The sequence below is a fragment of the Cyprinus carpio genome, chromosome B24 (genome assembly GCF_018340385.1).
Source record: "Cyprinus carpio isolate SPL01 chromosome B24, ASM1834038v1, whole genome shotgun sequence".
Classification (NCBI taxonomy): Eukaryota; Metazoa; Chordata; class Actinopteri; order Cypriniformes; family Cyprinidae; genus Cyprinus; species Cyprinus carpio.
The window spans coordinates 22649260-22663141 of NC_056620.1; the positions used below are offsets into that span (position 1 = coordinate 22649260).

At 36.5% G+C, this 13882-nt stretch overlaps 1 long non-coding RNA gene across 1 annotated transcript; it reads right to left on the minus strand.

Moving 5' to 3' along the window:
• Nucleotides 1–8770: 8770 nt before the first annotated feature.
• LOC122142168 lies at nt 8771–12953 on the minus strand. The gene is made up of 4 exons (XR_006158400.1): nt 12898–12953; nt 10086–10260; nt 9507–9938; nt 8771–8828 (listed from the first exon to the last, which is right to left on the minus strand). It is a non-coding gene; the product is annotated as an uncharacterized LOC122142168 (long non-coding RNA).
• Between the last annotated feature and the right edge of the window lie 929 nt (nt 12954–13882).

Here is a 13882-nt window from a genome sequence, read left to right on the forward strand (position 1 = left end):
TAACTTCCACATTTTCAATATTTGGTTGGCTGATCATCATTTATCATCATAATAATTATTTACAAAATTGCTGTATAGTAACTACCTGTATAAATATAGTGATCATGGGCTGTATCATATAGGCTATTGCATATAGTAATGTGGACTGTATTAATATTTTTGTTTGTTTGTTTGTTTTTTATTGGACCATAACAAGCAGACTAAAAATTAAACAGTGATGATGGATACCATGGATACCATTTTATTTGCTATGCTCAGTAACGTAAAATAATGCTAGACATAGCATATTTCTTTTATATTGACTTGTATGAAAACTAGCCTAACCTAAAAGAAACGACTTGTGGATTGATGGTGAATGCCAGCAAGCAGGAATAAGCTCAGAATGCTGTGTGGAGTAAACACCTCCAATGACGTTCATCACCATTGCGATTTGATTTTATCGGTGTTACAAGAAAAAGGTACGGGTATATGGATTTAATTGTGCAATACTGAACTGGCGTAGTAGTATACTGATTTTATGATTGATCATGCTAGTCTACGGCATTCGAGTCCACACGCCGGTGCCAACTAGAAGTGACTGCCGCTGGTGAATACTCATCATTACAAAAAAAAATATAAATAATAATAATATATAATTAATAGATATTTAAAAGTTATTCATGATTACGTATTGCTGCCCAAGGAATCTAGTCTTTACAGTGCCACTTTGTTAATATGGAGCTGTTTGGTAGATCGCAATCTATCTAATTCATTTTGCTCTACACAACCGTAATTAAAATGCGGCCAGACTTTAATGCCCGACGTAAAAACAAAGGCAGAACAGAACGCGCTAAAAACTGCAAGCCCCGCACATCTGTAACTTTCATTTTTGACACACGGGCTTCTCTAAACAAAGTCACAATGCTGCTTAACTCAATTTGAAAACAAAGGTGAAGAGCGGTGAGCTATAACTGAACCGTGTTATACAGTGCACTGCCTTGGTTTCTCCAGGGCTTCTTCGAAGTTATGATTGAGACGAGCCATTATTTTCTCTGATAAAAACACTCAGAAATTGACATCAAGATACTTATACGACATGATAAAGGCTGTCTTGAATGTACCCTAAAATATCAATAACTCAGTTTCGACAAAAAAAATTTACGGCCTTTTGGGTTTGTTGTTTTTGCACGACAGTGTTTGATATAAGATAGATAAGTGTGTTCAACTACAGGCTCTATAGATGGCAGACAACGAGATTAGCCAGAGAGCAGCCGGGGGCGGAGAACTTGAGAATGACCACGTCAAGACCACTTGGAGTCCCCTCCAGGTGTGACACTAGCACACAGTGTGTTTGCATATCCTATCACACAGATGAAGTGAATTAATGATTGAATATTTGACAAATACACAGACTTTTCAGACACAGTTTTCATGAGCAAACAGATATGACCAACGATAAAACAGAAACACTTTTCTATATACGACTTAATAACAGCGCCATCTGTTCAAAAATAAAGTTCAACATGGTCCAATATATACTCTTTAAATTCCAAAATTGCGGGGGAAATATACTTTTAATCCAGTACTTTATAAAAACGTGAGTTCAACATTTGTGAGCTATAGCTAAAAGAGCAATTATTGGAATTGAGGGTGTTAGCAATAACCTTGCAAACACCACATGATGGTTGTCATGCCAAGCTGACATTAAGATTTAGGTCTTCTGCAGAGCAAAAGTACTGCGGCATTTCTGACTTTGCTGGGTGCTTTTCAAACTGCCTAGGGCTAGTGATGTCTCAGTTTGCAATACTAATCATTCTTTGTGAACAGTTTTTTTTTTTTTTTTTTTTTTTTTTTTTTTTGTGAATCCTATCGGATACCAATTCACCAAATCGGCAGCTCTGACTCATGAAAAACTAGTTAGCCAATCTAAGAGTCCCGCAATGATACACAATTTTCTAAAGTTTCTCATTTTCAGACAGCCCTTACCAATCCCTACAAATTTGAAATATAAACCAATCAAAGTATCCATTACTCACTCTGTAACTCTCAACAGCACTGCGGTTCACGTGCCTGTTAATGCACACCTGCTATCAAGTCAGATTGCACGATCTACAATCTGCTGCCCAGCGCGTGCCCCCATGAAAGTCGAACAACCAAATGACTGCAGTCAAAGCCTCCAAAACAAAAGAAATCGTAATAGTGTCCCGTTAACAAATAATATGATAAAGATTTTTGGTCCAAATACATCTTTTAAGGTTCTAGGTGTTAATATTATGAATTCTACAATTATTTCATTTTGTTGAATGTTGTCCATAAAATCAGTACTAAAATGTTGCATGATCAAAATTGATGGCCTGTGGGATAACAGTGAACATAAGCTAACACAATATAAATCCTGTTTGCAGTTGTTAGTGACGGGCTGCACTTAAATGTTAGCAATGATGCCAACATAATGCCCACTCAACATTTAAAAGTTTAATGTGTTTACAAATAAGTTATCAATATTGATGTTGTAATACTCGCGCGATAGCACTAACATAACAGTTTTATGATAAACTTGTATGTTGTACAACTAAAGTTAAAAATTGTTGAAGTATGTTGATGGGTTGTATTTTTTTTGTTGTTTATACGTCAGTATTCCTCTCCAGTGTTGTATAAGGGTTTGTTATTGCCATCCTCAACTGCTATACCATTAGAATGTGCATCAAAAGCTTTAAAAAGCTGTTAAAATTTAAAAAAAAGAATTATGATTATTTCCCATGGGTAACCTCCCTGACACAATCTCTCGACACCCTCATTTTCCGATGTCTGCTGCCAACACAACCATCTGCCAATCCACCACCAACCCGCGAGCTTCCGCCACAACCGAAAGAAACTCAAGTTAAAATTTACTGCATGCTGTTGCTAGTTTTGTTACTGACCTAGCTAATTATAAATCACAGTTGTCCTGTGTTTCATTAGAAGAAAACCTCCAGAAACATGCATTTCTATCTACCTCTTAAATTTCACGAAAAGCTCCATCAGTGTTACGAGCAGACATTTAAACCGATACTCCCTGTTCAGAATAATCTATTAGCTCTATGCAATTTTCTGCTACATGAGTAATGAAACTAACTGTATTATTTTTCCAGTTTGCATTTTCTGAACTTCCCAACAGAACACCCAAGGTTTTCAACTCCAGAGGTCTCCTAGTTGATTCACACTGAGGTTCAGCTCTTCAGGTGTGATGGGTTTGATTTTCAGAGCTGAAGTCAAGATTGAGGACACGTTTCTCTGTGATACTGAACTGCATCACGGACACAGACTGAAGACAAGATAAAAGGACCATGTTAAGTTAACATGTGTATTAAAAAGTGCAATCGTGAATCCATAAACCATACTGTCATAATACACCACCAAAAACCTGAAAAACCTAATTAGATGACCATAACCCACCAAGAAAAACCATACAAATTTGTAGCTATATAAGAACTGATTTAGTGAAAAGTACTACTAGTCCTGTCAAAGCCCATGTTACTGTTCAATTTTTTTTTACTGTCATTCATGTTACATAGTAGTTTTTTTGTCTATTCTTCTTCTTCTTCTTCTTTTTCTTTCCTTTGGCAAGATAAGATATTTCAGACTTCAGCATGTGAAAGGGGAATGTTTACAGCCAAAAATGTCACATGCTGGGTTTTTAGGTATGGAGGAAGTTTGTTTTTATTTTATTTTTTTCCTACACTGTCACACTGTACTGAATCCTCCAGTCCATCAGACTAATAGCATAATGAGAACTTTTAAATCACACTGTAACAGCTGTACAAGAAACAAATGTTACTAACGTCTAGTTTTTCAGCTTTGGCATTGTGGATTCATCTCCGTATATCACAGAGGTTTGTTTGCTCCCAACGGGCCAAGTTCATTCCCACTCACAGGCCACAGTTCTCATCAGGTCGAGTACGTGACTCGACTTTTGATTTCAGAGCGAGTCACAGAGCTGAACAACTTCAGCTTTTTATAGCACAGTACCTTACCCTGCATTCAGAGGAAATAAAATAACCTTTCATTTTGTTTCTTTAAAATACCAAAACACCTAAATTTGTTTTGTTGTATGGTGAAAAGTTCCTCACCTCAATCTTTTCCGTTTATATCGTGAATCCTTCAGGTATATCATAAAAATTTATTCACTCTTGTGTGTGTTTAGTACCTTTTCCACTGAGGTCCGTTCTCTCAGGGTGATGGGTTGATTTCAGAGCTGAAGTCCGAGAACACTGCTTCTCTTTAATCTGCTTTACACATCTGAAGACAAAAACAGCAAGATCAATGGTTCATCCTTGCGACTGTCTTATAAACACAGCAAAGTTGAGACATATAGTCCTTCCATATAGTCTATAGTTGAGTTTTTTAATGATTTTTTTAAGTTTTGAATACCAGAACCTGCTGTTTTTTCTTTTTTTTTTTTTTTTTCGTTTTTTTTTTAAACTACAGACATTTTTTGTCTCTTATTTATTGTTGCAGCAAAAGTGAATCTCATAATATTTCTGCAGAACATGTACACAACCAGTACATTTTATCAAATGAAATTTAATTGAATTATTAACTTTTTTGACACCTATTATTAAAGGTGACAGAAAAACATTTGAATTACAGATGTAGTGCTAGGGGTTTAAATACTGTAAACTGGGCCTCTTTGACTCAAACAGTGACTTTCAATCAAACTGCTGTACAGTATAATGATACTAACGATAGTATTTCCAGCTTGCATTGTGGGTTCTTCAGTAGATTGCTAATGTTTTCAAATCCAGAGTCTCCTAGTTTATTCTCACTCAGGTCCAGCTCTCTCAGGTGTGATGGGTTTGATTTCAGAGCTGAAGTCAGAGCAGAACATCCTTCATCTGTCATATCACAGCCTCTTAACCTTCATTAGGGAAAAAGCAGAAATAAAACATTTTGTAGAAGACAAATGAAGAGGAATCACCATTTTTATTTCTTTACAAGATACAGATCACAAAAATACTCTCTCTGAGAATGTTCTTTACAAGATACTGAGTATAAAGTGTCTTTGTTTAAAAAACTATCAAAGTGATTTTAAGCATTTGTTTCTTATATGTGAATGTTACTGACCTCAGTCTCTCCATTTTATTACAGTGGAAATCAATCAGGAGATCAGATAAGTGCTTCTACTCCTTTGTTTTCTATATGGCTTCCACTCCCAGGTCCAACTCTCTTAGGTGTGATGGGTTTGATTTCAAAACTGAAGTCAGGATGAAACACTGTTTCTCTGTGAATACGGCATCCACACAGACTAAAGAGACAAAGAGAGAAAAGAACAATGAATCAGATCTATGAAGATCATCTAGAGTTTTTGGAGGATTTGGATGATTAGGATGTTTGCCTGACTGTAATTTGTTTCTTCTGAAAGTCACACTTGAAATTCTCTCGAGCATCAGTTATGGAAACATTAGTTCTATTCCAGATGCATTCACTTGACATCAAATTTAGGACCGTTCTTGTGTGTTTAGATCTGCTGTTCCCAGTTACATACAGTAAGGTTTCCTTTAGTTAACTACATTAGTTACCATGAATTAATGAAGAACAATACTATACAGCTCTTAACATTACTCTCACTGTGAACCATGAAAAACAACAAAAATTTGACGATTTAAGATTAATTTGATCCAGTTTGCAATCATTATAGTATTGTATGTGTGCTTGCTGCCACTTCAAAAACCAAATCAATAAAAACTGAATTTAAGCAGCACTAAACATTTAGTCTGAACATCAGCCGAGCAAGGACTGGTGGCCGATTAGTTGGTACATCACTACTTTGCTTTGTTCTAAATCGCGACTAAACTGTTTTGAGGGGTTTGTAAGTTCTGGAAAAATTGTCTCGGTTATCGCGACGTAACCTCTTCCCCTGAAGGAGGAACAGAGACGCCAGACCAATGAATTGGGATCTCAGATAGAGAGACCAATGTACTTTGATTAATATACTAAATGCCCAATGCACATTGGAGATTCGATACTTGCATCCAGCTGCTGCTGATCGTAATGACGCAGTATAACTAGGCAGCTGGATGCAATGCATAATCAGGTTTATTGTTGAGGAGCAGAGCCGGTGACCCGGCCAGCCAGCCGCGGTGGAACGCGTGATGTCTCCGCTCCCTCCTTCCGGGGAACAAGGGTTACATATGTAACCGGTGACATTCCCCTTTCAATCAGTCACTCCTAGTCACATCGGTGACCGACTAATTGGTATCCCTACCAAAACAAGAAGATAGGACAGGGCTTACGTAGCCTATTACTGTTGTTCCACTAGACCCATACAGTAAGAGCTTATTAGATAACTTGCACTGGGAAAGCATACCCTTTCCAGGGACACTGCGGAATTCACATCCTGCCTGCAACCTAGCAACTTTACAGCTGTTAGGTCACAGTGCTGGATCGCTCCACCATGTTCGGCGTGCCGAGGGTGACGGAGGAACTCCACAAGGTTCAGCCTTGTGGGGAACTGAACTGGAGAGCAGAATAAGCGCTTTATATCCAGTCCGTGGGGAATGGCGAAAGCAAACTAGACACTGAGCAGTCTCTGGTTCACTGGCTACTTGAGGCAAGTTCCCAAGAGGCCACTGGCTTTAAACGAAGGCTATAAAAGCGTGTTTGGTGTCGCCCAGACTACGACAGCTCTACAGATATCTGTCAGTGAGGCCGCGATGTACTGCGTAGAAGAAGCAACACTCCTTGTTAAGTGTGCTCTCAGCCCAAGCAGTCATGGCATGCCTTGAGTTTGATCGCCTAAGATGATAGGGGTTGCTGCGACTACTGATTTCAGCTAGTCGATTTCTTATAAAAAAATACCGAGTTACTGGAGCTACTAAGTGGTTCATGCTTCTGCAAATGAATAGACATGAAATAGCTCTTGTATCAATAAACATTAATTAATTCATAGCCTAATGCAGCAATTACCTAACATACGTTAATTGTGTCAAAACTTTATAATTATGACATTACACCACAGTATTTAAATTTTCATGTAACAGCCAGTATTTGTATCTGCTTTGGATAAAACCAGGTGGAACTTCCTACAGTTACATGATAAGACCGTTATGATCATAGTTATTACTGAACAAGTATGGTGCTTTAAAAGTAAAATAATTATGAATTTCTAAATATAAATTTATCATATAAGCATCATGCACACCAAGGAGTGAGGCCAGTGTGAGGTTAAACTTGCCAGGTTTTCCCCCACTGTAACCCTCAGGCTATGCTGACTATTCACCAAAGTAGCCCTCCTCTGCAGAACAAAAAGAGTGGCTAGATCGGGGTATAGGTATGAGACTCCATCTATTTTGATGTGTTGGAGTCTCAGCAGCAAAACAGCAATGGCCATACTGCCACAATGATGGCATGACATCTTTAAAACCAACCTGTCCTCCAACTAATATGCTCATTATAGGTGCGTTTGTCCAAATCCCTGAAATCACGACCCATCAGAGCGTATACTACAATGTGCCCCTATAAAGCCAAAGGTCGTTTTTCATATTTATGTTTTGTACTCTTTTATTTGCACTGTAGCTCAGCGTTTTACGTGTAGCTCAGTTGGTAGATTATTGCGTTATACCTTGATATGCAATCATGCTATCATGGGTTCGATCCCAGAGAACGGACGTGCCACGTAAAATGTATATGCTCAATAAATCATAATTTAACATGATTTCTGTGAGGGGTTAGGTTTAGGGGTTGGGGTTAGGTGTGGTCATTGAACGAATAAGCCACCTAGTAAAATATAAAAAATAATTACTGTGAGATCGGTGTAAAAGTCCACACATTGCATTTTAAATGGCGATGCGCTTTGATTGGTAATGGCGTTATCACGTCATTTCATGGCTTGTACAGGCATAGTATGATACTATCATTATTTATGCAAGCCCGCTAGAGGCACGTAACTTTAAAATGTAAATATAGGTGGTAATAAGGTGCTTGCACAAGCGACCTATATGGTGTCCGATTTTTGTTGGAGGACAGGCTCCAACATGCAACATCACACCACGTGTAATGCTCTTTTAGGGAAATTAGCTCTTTCAGAAGTACTGAAGCGCATTGGGGAACAACCACTGCAGAGCCGTCCACACCAACACTCAGGTGTTGAAGAAGCCTCTTCTAAAGAGCTCATTGACTCGGGCCAAGAATTCCTCTCAGATGAAAAAGGAAGAGCAGAAAAAATAGAATCGCTTCTGCTCAGAATTGAAAAGCTGGAAGTATATGCATTACACCCACTGCCTAAAGATACTAGAACAAGCGATCAGCAGCAGCTGGATGCAATCATCAGTGTGTTGAGTTTTACAGTGTTATCCGCAGTAGAGCAGTGATCTGATTCACATCGTGTGTCTCCTAGTTCATGTTCACTCAGATTTCAGTTCTCTCAGGAGTAACGGGTTTTTTACCACCCACAGATTAATAACCCACAGTCACATAGTGACAGGCTTCATCTGCAGCAGGACCCAAAAAACCTGCGCAGAAAAGAAGATGAAGCAGTATTCAATCTGAAGCAGTACTCAAATTCCTAAATAAACTTGATCTAATGAAAAATAGCCTATATTCTGCATGTGAGATGCATTTTATATTATTTGTGAAATAATATTTAATATAAACTATTTGCATGCATGTCATCAGGTGTGAAGGGTTTGATCTCATCTCACCTCAGTGTCAGCTGACAGTTTGGATCCTGTAGTAAATCATTAAGCTCCTTCACTCCTGATTGTCCAGGATCATTTCCTGTGAGATCCAGCTCTATCAGGTGTGAAGGGTTTGATCTCAGAGCTGAAGCCAGAGTTTATATACCTTCTTCAGTGATACTGCAGTCTGAAAGTCTAGAGGAATACAAAAAGAAACAAGTAGTTTTAAAAACGGTAGTAATTACTCATTTAATAGAAAGATTTCAGTATGAGGATTGTGTGATTAGGATATTTAAATTTTCCAGCCCTCAAAATATTTTCAATAAGAGAAATTAATGTGAGTGTCTTTTTTAGCAATGTAAGTGACCTTGCTGAAAAAGGTTCTTCTTCATGACACGCATCCACTTATTTAATACTTACAAGCCCGCCTACTGGAGACTTATTTACCTGCATCATTACACAGCTCTCTGTAATACTTGATTCTGACTGTTCAGGGTTGCAACATTTCAAGGTGTGTTTTATTCATCTTTATTTTATGTGGTGAAAAAGCTGTGTAAACAGTGATATGACTGTAAGTTACACCTTAAATGTAAGTCTTATCTGAACTTCATCTAGGCTCAAAGCTGTTTTTTTGGAACTGTTTTCTTTGTGGAAGCTTTTTGAAAAACGGATAATTTCAACTTCAATCAATAAATCAATATTTCAATCATTTTTTTTCTGTTTGTTTTTTTTTTTTTTTTATGTTTCTTCTGCTCTATACAAACGGCTGGATGTACATTATTCCTTATTTGCTGTATAGTGTTAATTTAGACTTAATTTACAGGCCAGAATGACTTTCATACTGATTCATGTTCAGATTAACCAAATCCTAACCTTAGTATCTGCAGTGAACATTGTAAATTTCTCAGTAGACTGGAGATTTCCAGTCACTCCAGAGTTTTCTAGTTTATTTCCACTCAGATCCAGCTCTATCAGGTTTGAAGGATTTGAATTGAATGCTGATACCAGTACAGCACAACCTCTGCAGTATGCTGTTGGATCTTAACCCTGTAAAAGAGAAAAAAAGCTAAACGTAATGTAATATAATAAATTTAAAAAGTTTGCCTGTTTACAAAATTGACTAAATTACTTCATTTTTTTCAGTCTACACTGTTCATTCTTTAAACAGAGTCGAGAAGATCTTCATTCCTGAGTTTTCTGAGTTTAGTTCCACTCAGATGCAGTTCTGTCAGATTAGAAGGGTTTGATTTAAAAGCTGCAGCCAGAACATGACATCCTTCTTCTGTGATATCGCTGTTATTCAGACTGCATTGAAAGAAAAATATTTGCTTGATGATTACATTACAAAATCATTAATTTATTATTCAGTAAGCGCTTTCCAAAGATACATAGAACACACCCAGCAGCAAGTTCACAAGTATTGAAAGATGTCATCATAACAATAAAACTTACATTAGTGTGTTGAGGTTTACAGTGTTTATCCTGCAGTAGAGAGCAGCGATCTGATTCACTCGTATGTCTCCTAGTTCAACGTTCACTCAGATTCAGTTCTCTCAGGAGTAACGGGGTTTTGCCCAGAATTTCAGTCACATACTGACAGGCTTCTTCTGCAGCAGAACCCAAAAACCTGCATTAAAAAGAAAAACAGTAGTTTCATCTACTACACATGCTCAAATCCATGTGATGCTTGGGGTGTATTTTTTCATCCTTATTTTAATTTAATCAGTATACAAATTTTGGGGTTGTTCAGCAAAAAAAATTTTCTTCACAAAAATAATGCCATGCTCTGTTGTAAAATTATATTCTTTTAATTACATTTTAAAAGACTGATTAAATTTGCTAAAAGTTTTTTCCTTCATTTCATTAAACACCTTTTGTGATAAAATTTTTTATATTAAATCATAAAACATGGAATACATAAAAAGGTAAACAGAATTTGATTGGAGCCCTAAATTAGAAAGTATCTTGTGGAGTTTATTTGTATAAAAAAAAGAAAAAAAAAAAAAGCTATATTTACATTTATTCATCAACAGTTTAACACATTTTCTTCCTCATTAATAGTATGAAATAAATGTGAACGGTGTTGGCAAAATAAGCCAGAATGAGCAAATTTTCAAAAATGAGTTTCATATTATTTTCACATTTTTCCATTAAAATACTTTCAAAGTGATATATGACTTGTGAGTTAAAGTTTTCTGCTTGCGGATCTACAGAAAAATCAAGTCAAAATATTCAGCATAGCGGATTTAGAGAAATTACTATATCATTAATGACAATTAGGGGTGGGCGGTATGGAAAAATATATCACAATTTTTTTTTTTTTTTTTTTGTTTTCAATATCAATACGATTCACGGTATTATATGATGATTCTCCGTCATGTTGGTTTTACTATTTTTGCAAGTTGTCTAAGCATAACCACAACTACTTTCTCTGTTATACAGACAAAGCCTTTCAAAGTAAAATAAATAAAAAATAAAAAAGGTAGAGATTTAGGCCAAAGTGGGTGAAGATAAAAAATTGTTGTCATAATTAATATACAAATAAAATATTAAAAAATAAGAACAAAGATATACATTACAACTACACATAATATACAAATAAAACAAAACAGTGCTTTATTTTCAGGTACAATAGGTATATTTAGGCAGTAGCATTCAAAGAAATTGAACAAATATAAAAAAAAAACAGATTTTTTTCCTCAATCTTTTTTTGTTTTTAATATCGTTAAAGGAATAGTTCAACCCAAAAATTTTAATTCTGTCATCTGTCTGTCAATTCTGTCATCATTTTATTTTTATACCATCATTTACTCACTCAAAAGTTGTTTTTAAACCTGAAGAAGATTACTTTTTTTCTGCTGAACATAAATGCTATTTTTGAAGAATGTTGGACAACCAAACAGATGCTGGTCCACAGTGACTTATATAGTGACCATAGTATTTTCCTATTATTAAAATTTAATGTGGACCAGAACGGAAAACGGTTTGGTTACCCACATTCTTCAAAATATCTTCTTTTCTGTTCAGCACAGAAAGAAATTAACACAGGTTTGGGACAAAATGTGAGTGAGTAAATAATAACAGAAATTATTTTTTAGGGGGAACTATCCATTTAATGATAGTCGGCAGCATGTTTAACTGGTTGTCTGTGACGTGTGGGGCAGGGCTGAGAGTCGTGGGAACGGAGCGAGGCCGATGGAGTTAATGATAATGGGCGATACCTGTGCCACTCACCGGCCTCGCGTTCCACGGAGGAGCTCCGGAAAGATAAAAGGTGTAGTGACAACAGTGCAAGACTAGAGAGGAAAAAGGCCTGGATTTAATTTTGTGTTTAGTGTGTGGCAATTGTCTGTGAGGGCTGCTGCTTTACTTTGTGTGTTTTTATTTTGTTATTAAAGATGTTTAAATGTTTGTCAGTTCCTGCCTCCTTCTTCCCGATCTACGAACTGTGTTAGAACCGTCAAGGCTTTAAAGCGGATGCAAATAATGTACTTTTGTGAGTGTAAGTGCAGTGTGCCGTGAGTGTGACTCTACCGCTGAGTAACATCTGATGTGAATGTATGTGGTGTTGTTCAGTAGATTGAGACGGAGGCGTCAGAACTGCAGCTGATAGGAATATGCACTGTTGCATGATACTATGATATTTCTTCAAAAGCAAATAGTGGAGACATTTTTATCGTCCACGATCAAAAATCATCATATCGCATATCCCTAATCACAATACAGCATTTTTTATTTAACTTTTGTTACTAAAATAAAAAAAACTCTACCACTGAATTTGAAAATCATATTTCACTGGTTTTGTCTTGTGTCATCGAGAATTTGATATAAATATTCACAAAGCTGGAATGATGTGCTTTGCAACAATAGACCTACAACTTGTGGTTAGAAGCAGTAGCAGTCGTCCAGAAGTGAGCAGAGAAAAAAGTACTCCTCTCAGAAAAACATTCAAATAATGATCATTTTATTATGTCTCAAATGTGAAAATGTTTCAAATGTCCCAAATTCAGATGTGTTCAAATTCAACCAAAACTGACATTTTTCATTATTTTGAGCCTGTAGCTCAAAATTAGACCGTGCAACATTCCGACTCATTTTGCCAGCACGGGGTTAAAAATATTGGGGTAAATATGGATACTGAATAATATGGAAAAAAAAATTACCCAGCCCTATCCATTAGGCCTACTCAATTAGTAAAATAATTTTTCTATGGAAAATAGGCTGCACATAATTTATTTTTGTTTATTATTTCATCACGTCACACCTCAGTGTCTTCAGTTGACAGTTAGGATCCTGTAGTAAATCATTGAGCTCCTTCACTCCTGATTGTCCAGGATCATTTCCTGTGAGATCCAGCTCTATCAGGTGTGAAGGGTTTAATCTCAGAGCTGAAGCCAGAGCTTTATAACCTTCTTCAAAGATACTGCAGTCGAAAGTCTATAGAAAAGATTTCATTACAATCAAATTGTATTATATAATATTTAATGTCAAATGCATTTTATTTATTTTCCTCTTCTGGTCAGAGGAGAAAAACATGATTCATCATCTGACACAAGCATGTCTTTCCATCTCTGGTTTACTAGAGTAAATATTCCTCTGATCAAAAGAAATAACCATTAAAACTCTGATCCAAAAGAGATGATGATGATTTATTATTACTATTATTAAATAGAATCAGTTCAGGTTCACCTGAGTTTTCTCCAGGTGGCAGTTTGTATTTTCCAATCCGTTCTGGAGTTTCTTCATTCCTGAATCCTGCAGATTATTGTTGCTCATGTCAAGCTCTTTCAGACTGGAGTTTGATCTCAGGACTGTAGCAACAGCTGAACAGCTTTCCTCTGTAGACCACAATCACGCAGCCTAAAATGTTTGAACATGAGAGAGAATTTAGAAACACACAAATATTGATGTAACTAATGAGTGATTCCTGAGAACTGTTTTTAGGTCACCTGATTTGTATAGATAACAGATAAAATGTGCAATAAAAACAACATTAAAATTATTTCACATCAGTGTGTGGAGTGTACAGTGTTTATCCTGCAGTAGAGCAGAGATCTGATTCACTCGTGTGTCTCCCTAGTTTCACGTTCACTCAGATTCCAGTTTCTCTTTATAACCCTCTTCAGTGATACCACAGTCAGAGAGTCTAGAAAAGGAATGAAAACATAAAATTCAACGAATTAATCAGCTATTCTATAATTTAGCTTAACTCGTTTAACACGCCAGTGTTTTTTAACATTTTCACTAAA